The following is a 9,673-nucleotide window of genomic DNA, read 5'->3' as shown; positions in this document are numbered from 1 at the left end:
GCGACAAGAGTGGTGCAGTGGTTGGCATCATCTCTTTCTTGAAGGCTCAGAAGTGCTTGCGGAAGGGTCACACCGCAATTTTGGCACTCGTTACAGACGCATCCGCAGAGGAAAAGAAATTGGAGGATATTCCAATTGTACGCGATTACCCTCAGGTATTTCCTGAAGACTTACCTGGATTACCTCCTCATCGTCAGGTCGAATTTCAGATCGAGCTCGCTCCAGGAGCAGCACCCATAGCTCGCGCACCATATCGTCTAGCACCATCAGAATTGGAAGAACTGTCAAAACAGCTGCAAGAGCTCTTGGAAAAGGGCTTTATTCGTCCAAGCTCTTCGCCTTGGGGAGCTCCAGTGCTTTTCGTAAGAAAGAAAGACGGTACGTTCAGAATGTGCATCGACTACCGTGAACTCAACAAGGTGACGGTGAAGAACCGTTATCCTCTTCTGCGCATCGATGACTTATTCGACCAGTTGCAAGGGTCGAGTTACTACTCCAAGATAGACTTGAGGTCAGGATACCATCAGCTGAGAGTCTGGGATGAGGACATCTCCAAGACAGCCTTCAGAACTCGTTACGGTCACTACGAGTTTCTTGTCATGCCATTTGGGTTAACAAACGCGCCTGCCGTATTTATGGATCTTATGAACAGGGTGTGCAAACCCTATCTTGACAAGTTCGTCATAGTATTCATCGACGACATTCTGATTTACTCTAAGAGTCAGGAGGAACACGAGCAGCATCTTCGTCTTATTTTGGAACTCCTTCGGAAGGAACAGCTGTACGCCAAGCTTTCTAAATGCGACTTCTGGCTTCATGAAGTCCACTTCTTAGGCCATGTGGTGAACAGGGATGGGATCCATGTCGATCCATCCAAGGTAGATTCGATAAGAAACTGGCCTGCACCGCGTACACCGACAGAAATACGCCAATTCTTGGGTTTGGCAGGTTATTATCGGCGGTTCATCAAAGACTTTTCAAAGATTGCTCAGCCGCTTACGCTACTGACACAGAAGGGTGTCGTTTATCGCTGGGGAGAGCCCCAGGAGTCTGCTTTTCAGTACTTAAAGGATAGACTTTGCAGTGCACCTATCCTCTCATTGCCAGAGGGCACGGACGATTTTGTAGTATACTGTGACGCATCGATACAGGGTCTGGGTTGCGTATTGATGCAGCGGGATAAAGTTATTGCCTACGCCTCTCGTCAACTAAAGATTCATGAACAGAATTACACGACGCACGATTTAGAGCTGGGAGCTGTTGTTTTCGCACTTAAAATATGGCGACACTACCTGTACGGTACCAAGTGCACGATTTACACCGATCACAGGAGTCTCGAGCATATTTTCAAGCAAAAGGAGTTGAATATGCGTCAACGACGATGGGTCGAGTTGCTTAACGATTACGAATGCGCTATCAAGTATCATCCAGGCAAAGCCAATGTTGTGGCTGACGCTCTTAGTCGAAAGGACACCTTACCGAAGCGCGTGCGAGCGCTACAGCTTACAATTCAGTCTAGTTCCTACACAGATACGAAATGCTCAGATAGAAGCATTGAAGCCCGAAAACGTCAAGGCTGAAGCCTTACGCGGCTCACGACAGCAAATGGAACAGAAGGCAGACGGCGCCTACTATGTAACGGGGCGTATTTGGGTCCCACTTTATGGCGGTCTACGCGAACTTGTGATGGACGAAGCACACAAGTCTCGCTACTCGGTACATCCAGGGTCGGATAAAATGTACCACGACATCAGCACTACTTATTGGTGGCCTAGTATGAAGGCCCACATCGCTACGTACGTTGGAAAATGCTTGACCTGTGCGAGAGTCAAGGTCGAATATCAGAAACCAGCGGGCCTACTCCAGCAGCCTAAGATACCTCAATGGAAATGCGAAGAAATTTCCATGGATTTCGTTACAGGCCTACCTAGATCCCAGCGTGGGAATGATACCATATGGGTGATCGTGGACCGACTCACCAAGTCTGCACACTTCTTACCTATAAAGGAAACGGATAAGTTCTCCACTCTCGCAGACGTCTATCTTAAAGAAGTTGTTTCGAGGCACGGGGTGCCCACGTCCATCATTTCGGATCGCGATGCACGATTCACGTCAGAGCTATGGCAAGCGATGCACAAATCTTTCGGCTCACGATTAGACATGAGCACAGCATATCATCCTCAGACGGATGGACAGTCTGAGCGTACGATCCAAACCCTAGAAGACATGCTTCGGGCATGCGTTATCGATTTCGGCAACGGCTGGGAAAAGCATCTCCCTTTGGTGGAGTTCTCGTATAATAACAGTTATCACACCAGCATACAAGCCGCTCCATTCGAGGCATTGTACGGACGTAAATGCCGGTCACCTCTCTGTTGGGCAGAGGTGGGGGATAGTCAGATCACGGGTCCAGAGATAGTAGTGGACGCCACAGAAAAGATTGCACAGATACGACAACGCATGGCGGCAGCACGCGACCGTCAGAAAGCCTACGCCGACAAGCGTAGAAAGCCTTTGGAATTTCAGGTCGGGGACCGGGTTTTATTAAAAGTTTCACCCTGGAAGGGTGTAGTACGTTTTGGCAAACGGGGCAAACTAAATCCGCGGTACGTCGGACCATTCGAAATCGTAGAAAAGATCGGCAAGGTAGCCTACAAGTTGAACCTACCAGCTGAACTCGGGGCAGTTCACAATGTCTTTCATGTGTCGAACTTAAAGAAGTGCCTATCAGATGAAACCCTCATCATTCCTTTTAAGGAACTCACTATCGACGAGCGGTTGCAGTTCGTCGAGGAACCAGTTGAGATCACGGACCGGGATGTGAAGGTCCTCAAAAACAAGAGAATCCCTCTTGTTCGAGTTCGTTGGAACTCCAAACGTGGCCCAGAGTACACCTGGGAACGCGAAGACAGGATGACAGAAAAGTACCCCCAATTGTTCGCGAACAGTACAACCACTGCTGAGGCTGAAGCTACTACTTCGGAATTTCGGGACGAAATTCCAGATCAACGGGGGGAGGATGTGACACCCCAGGAAAATCAGTGAAACAATACAGTTTACCTAGCTTCCTCAGTGAGTGCATACCAAATTTCGGGACGAAATTTCCAATTAGTTGGGGATAATGTGACAACTCGAACCTTAGACTTACTTTGTGTAACGATACGTGTTTACGAGAACGTTATTAATTGAATGAATACTTGGTATGTTATGTTTATGTGCATTATGTGTGTATGTATGTTATGTGTTGTACGAGTCCAAACCACACACTAAAACCCGATCGCACAAGGCTAACCGGTCACACAAGCCCATTTGGGCCACACTTTGAAATCGGACATCATAGGGCAGCCGAGTTGGGCTCGGCCCACTCCCCTTTTACGCAAACAAACACCCTTATGGACTTGTTCTTCTCATTTGTTACAAAACACTATCACAACAAGAAACCCTACTCTCTTTCTCTCTCTCTCTCTCTCGCTAAAACTCGACGGCACAAAGCAAGGCAACCGAAGATCATTCTCTTATTCGGATCACCCTCTTACTACCAGTAATCGGTTAGTGTGTTTATGGTTGTGTTCATGATTGATTGATGTTATGCTTCATATGTAGTATTGCTCATGTTCATGCAAATTGGTGTTGGTAACATGTTAAATTGGTTCGGATATTGCTTGATAACCGGCTGTGATTAAAGGATTAGGTTGCATGTTAGATAAAGGAGTGGATTTGGTTTGAATGATGATCCGATTCTATGCTTGATTAATTGATGATTGATGTTCTTGATGATGATGATATGAATATACTTTGAATTGTTTGAAACTGTTGATTAATCTGATTTCCGAAATTGCCTTAGATGTTTGCTAGAATCACGGATAAATCATTGCATGAATTATGGAAATCAGTTACACACTTGGTTGCGACCCAGATTGCGAGTCGAAACCTCACAATCACGACTCGAGACCACAACAGCACAAGCCGAAACCATGGTTGCGAGTCCCGTTGCGACTCGTAACCGGACCATGACGAGCCGAGACCACCTATTGCGACTCGTAACCAGCTGTTGCGACTCGTAACCCCCTGTTGCGACTCGAGATCGCCGGTTGCGACTCGAGACAAGTATTGCACGTACACTGTTTTGGGCCTGCACTGTCACGGGCCCAATCATTCTGGGCTAAACATTTTGGACTTATGCATTTGACTGTCATGCGTTATGTTTTTGGGCTGTGTATACCATTGGACTTTTTTTGGGCCGATTTGTTATTTGGTTAAATGTTATTTGGGCTGATTGTCTTTCGGGCTTAGACATTGGATCGCACAAGTTTAATATGCGGTATATATATTGGGCCGGGTTATGTTGGGCCAAGATTAGAACGCACAAGTATGCTCTTGACTGCTAAGTGTTATCATGTTCTATAAGTGCTCGAAACATGTTAACTTGTATGTTTTATACGTGAAGTCAAAACCTGACTTGTATTATAACCATGATAGGACGTGGTTGACCATTTACTAGCTTACCTGTACTCTTTGTGTATCTGCCGAGCAAACCAAGGTGAGTTCACACAGCCAAGGCATGGGATTCCCGAGTTGGTAATTGGGTTGGATATGTTGTTATTGAAAGAGTTACTCGTACTTACGCATTCACTAGACTATAGACCATCGTCCTCAGGATAGTCAGGACACGTTACGTAAAGCCTACGTAACCCAGTCTTTGCCATTTGTCTCCCGGGTCGGGAGGACACGTTACGTAAAGCCTACGTAACCCAATACCTACTACTGTCTTCCGGGTCGGAAGGACACGCTGCGTAAATCCTGCGTAGCCCCCACGCGTACCACTGTCCTCGGGGAAGGGCACGTCACGTAAAGCCTACGTGACCCAGTACGTATTCCTGTTCTCGGTTTAAGAAGAACACATGGTTGCACTAGTCTAGTAAGTACCACAATGGGAATCCCCCATTATTAAGGATAAATGTGAGAATCCCTCACCGATAGAATATACTTGTATGGGAAGCCCCCACCAGTTGATTATACGCATTACTATTACGAACTTACTTTCTGTGAACTCGCTCAACTAGTTTGTTGATTATTTGCTGCATGCCTTGCAGGACCTTAGGTACATTATGGAGCTTGCACAGGGAGGAGCAGGTCGTTGTGGGATGCGGGTCATGAACGATATTTGAACTTATAACTATTTCGAGTTTACATTACTATGCTTCCGCTACTTAGACAATGTTTGGTTTTGAAACATCAATCATGTCTTGATGAACTACCTTAACTACTTTTATTATTATTAAATGCTATGTTTGATATGATTGATGGCTTGATCCTGGTCATGTCACGCCTCCAAGCGGTGGTACTCCGCGGGTGGATTTTTGGGGGTGTGACAATAGTTGTCCTCTTAAACTCAATTTAAAAACTTTCGAAATGCTTACAGATACGTTAAGGTATATTAATTTTGCACTAAATTCTTATGGACCCCACGATCTCAGCATATCCCCTCATCATGCAATACACTAACTGAAGTAATGCTTTTAAACTTTCATCAACTGTGATATGTGCAAAAACAAAGTAGAATGTTTAAACATTAACAATCAGGTCTATACTTCCGTATACGCAGAGAAAGTCCAATGTTTAAACAAAATAAGAAAATAAAACAAGTTGAAGTTGTTTAGGCTTTAACCACCAGGTCGATACTTTCGTATACGCAGAGGTGATCCAAAGCTTAAACGAAACACCAAAGAAAATAAAGCAGAACGTTTAGGCAATAACATCCAGGTCGATACTCACGTATACGCAGAGGATGTCCAAAGCTTAAACAAAATAAAGAAATAAAACAAGTTTAAATCTTTGCAAAATAAAATGCACAATCATATCGACTTTTCAGCAAGTTGTGAAAGTTCACAAACTGGCCGGTTTTTATGCTCTTTTAGCATTCAGCGATTACTGAGTAGGTACACAATCACGAAGGACAAAACTAAGTACTATGCTTTCAACCATGTTTCCCACTAGAACTAGGCTTTTTCATTTAGTTTGTATCGTTATCGCAAATCTACTAGTCTAGCTGAGCCTATCGTCACATCCTTAGTGAGACCGTTTATCACATTTGACATTTCATTTCTTTAGCGTGCTGTAATAGTCCACTAATGTACAATTATTTCCTCTTATTAACAACAAAACTCATTTTTGATTTTTTCAATGTTTTTGACATTTTCAAATTTTCTAATTTTTTAAAATTTTTCTCCCCCTAAAATCAAAATATGTTTCAATTTTGATTTTCTGGGAAAATTTGAAAACAAACTGTACAAGAAACGTGACAAACTGATATCAAATCGCTTCAACTCGCCATTCACTTGGTATAAACAATCAGAACTCCCCCTGACAACAAACTATTTTCCCATTATGATTTCAAAACACTTAAGTTTGTTTTAATCAAAATGGTTTTTCCGGAATATTAGTTTTGTTGATTTACACAAACCATTTGTAGGTTAGGGGTTTCATCACGTTGTTTCTTTCTCAAACACATTTACCAAGAATGATGCCGATACCTGCTTCACACTTACCAACCTGGAAGCTCCGGCAAGTCAGGTTTTTCTATTTGAAAAGTTTCACCCAAGCCTGACTGTCCTTGGGTGATTTAGAATTCTTGTTCAAGAATGGTGGAAAATTTTCATCATCCATTGTTAGACTAGAATTCTCTATTTTTACCTCAACACATGGCTCTTCTGGCTTTGATGAACCAGAATCATTGCCTGAACATGGCTTGTCTGACTTTATTGAGCCAGATTCATCGCCGACAATTTTGTTCTTCTTTTCTTTTGTCCCCAGATTTGTATCTGATGAATTCGTTTTGTTTGACTGATCGGTCTTAGGAGAGTAAAACGATTTATCAGAACTGTTATTCGCTTTGACGACTGTATCCGAGGACAAAATCCTTTCGAGATACTCTATTGCCTTCTTTCTCTTCTTCCTCAGTCTGTCTTTCTGCCCCTGCGAAAGCTTCACTTTCTGTTCGTGAACTTTAGGTTCTTGAACTTTCTGTGCTTTGGGCTTGACATTGACTGGTTTCTTTGCCAATTTCTGAGAATCGGCCCTCAATCTTCTCTTTGATCTCATTGGGCAATCTCTTGCAATATGGCCTCTGATTTGGCATTCATAACACCTTCTCATTTCAAATCTCTGAGTTTGGCAGTTAACAGAGATGTGTCCTCTAACACCACAAGCGTAGCACATCCTGTTATCGTACCATTCACCATCTTCATACCACACACTCAGATCATAGCATTGATTTGCCTTGTGGTAATCCCGCCTTCTCTTGTATTCTTGACTTGGCATTTGAGCACTGTGGTCATAGCATTGCACCACTTATTACCAACTTTTTATAAGTTTTGATTTTTAAATTTTTGTGGTTTTTCATAATTATTTGATGACTTAACTGATGAGCTTTTATTTTCATTTTGAAAATTTTTCGTTTTTTTAACTTTTTGTTTTTGTTCTACATTCTTCTTAACAGGTTTTTGCTTTGAGCATTCACCTATTTCAGTAGAATGTAAAACAGTATCTTTGAATTTTTCTTTTAATTCCAAAAATATTTTTCTTTTCTCATTTTCATCATCAGTTTTGTCATCACAATCTTCAATTTTGACTTTGTCAAAATTTGTGACATTGTCACTTATTGGAACTGAATTAATCAGTTCTAGACACACATATGATGCAGAAGTCACAAAACCTTTCAATTTATTCTCTAACTCAGTAATTTTATTTCTTGCACATTCGGCTTCTTTTTCAAGACGAATGATATTCTCAAGATGAGAATTTATTGCTTCTTGCTTTTCAAGATTATTTTTGCCAAAAATAGATTTTTCTTTTTCTAAAATTTTTATTTGATTTTCAAAATCATTTTCCAAATTTTTCAAATTTTTGTTTTCTAATGACAAACTCTCAACATTCTTTAAAAGTTTGTCATTTTCAGATTTCAGTTTTTCACAATTCAAGTGCAACTCCAGAATCTGTTCATCAACAGCTTTCTTCTCATCTTTCAAAGCTTTGTTTTCCACTGTCAAATTCTCCACATCTTTCACTAGTTTGACATTGTCTGCTTCAGATCTTTCACATTTTGAGCATTTTTCATTTATCTTTCCAACATCAGCCTCTTTCTTTGTTTCCATTTTGTACGTTCCTGCACATAAAATTTTAACAAAATCAAGAGGGTTTGCCTTTTCATCCATATAGCAACCTCTCTTAATATCATATTTCATGACATTTTTTGCAGCAAGACGCACAGAGATTCTTTTCCTCATTTCAATAATCATATCCAAATTGAGTTTTTTCTAAATCCTCTTTTATTTCATTCATCAACTTCTCTTTTCTTTTGTCTTTATCAAGCTTGTCTAGTTTAAGCTTATTGATGAAATCTCTTAAACCAAAGTATGAGAAACTAGAATCCCTTTTTAGTTTACTCAAGAATTCATTCCATTCCAAAGGTAATGCATCAACAAATTTTGAAATTTTTTCATCATTTGAAAACCTTATCTCACATCTATCCAACTTGTTAATTAACTCATCAAACCGTTTATCCAGCTTCTCCAATGATTCATTCTTCATACACAAGAAATTTTCGATTCTTTTAACATAAACATTCTTATCATTTCTCCTTTCATACCAAGATTCACTAGGCCAATTATTTATATTTTCAAGATTCTTATTTTCCTGTCCATCAAACATTTTGATCACAATTTCTTTGTTAAGTGACTTGATTCAAAAAAAAAAAAATTAAGTTCAAAGTCCACAAAATTTCAACTTCTTGATATTTGCGCCTTGTAAATCACCTCGAATCACCTGCAAACAAACAAACAAGCAATTAGTTCAAACGGATTGAATACGTGAAAGTGTGTGTTTATGAAATCAATCTAAGACTCGTGTCGAAGATTTGTGGACTTGTTCCAATGTAGTTTGGGTGAAATCACTGAATGAATGGGCTTGATCGATATTATCTGTTCACATGGTCCTTCAATCAAAAATTACTTGGGTCGATACTCTTGTTTGGGCTACGAATTATAGTTGACTGTTACTGTGAATAATCCACTAAACCGACAATCAATAAGTGATAACCGACTATGATTGGGCCGATTATTACAATTGGACCGACAACAACTTCTTTTTAATACATTGCACGCAGCCCACAATTTTAAATTGTCTTCGATTGGGCCGCAAATATGTAATAGACTTTAGGCCAGTACATGAATTTGATTGGGCCGCCTAGAACAGTACCGAAGTCATATGAATTTTCATGAATTGTTTGAATATCTAAAATGCAATTCGACCACAACCACCACTAATCTGATTGGACCTCTTGAGATAATAGACAGACTTTAGGTTTACTTTGATTGGACCACAATAAGATGAACTTATCTTTAGTGTTGAATCTCGTGACACACAATACACAAGGCAACTTGTTTAATAACCTCTTTAATCCTATTGGACCTTTATACCCACTAAGTCGACAACTCTTTTAATACATCTCACATGCTCATATAAGCCGACAAACTCTAAGTCACAATTCAGTTTCACATGTATTCAAGCAACCTGTTTCACATGTATTAATGACCTGATACACTCAACACTTGTTAATTGGACCTTTCAACGTTTAGTGGATCTGATTTATAATCACATGCAGCCGTTTTTGATT

Source organism: Helianthus annuus, chromosome 13, assembly GCF_002127325.2.
Source record: "Helianthus annuus cultivar XRQ/B chromosome 13, HanXRQr2.0-SUNRISE, whole genome shotgun sequence".
In the NCBI taxonomy this organism is placed as follows: Eukaryota; Viridiplantae; Streptophyta; class Magnoliopsida; order Asterales; family Asteraceae; genus Helianthus; species Helianthus annuus.
The sequence above is the reverse complement of the archived record's forward strand: the minus strand, read 5'-3'. Positions refer to the sequence as shown.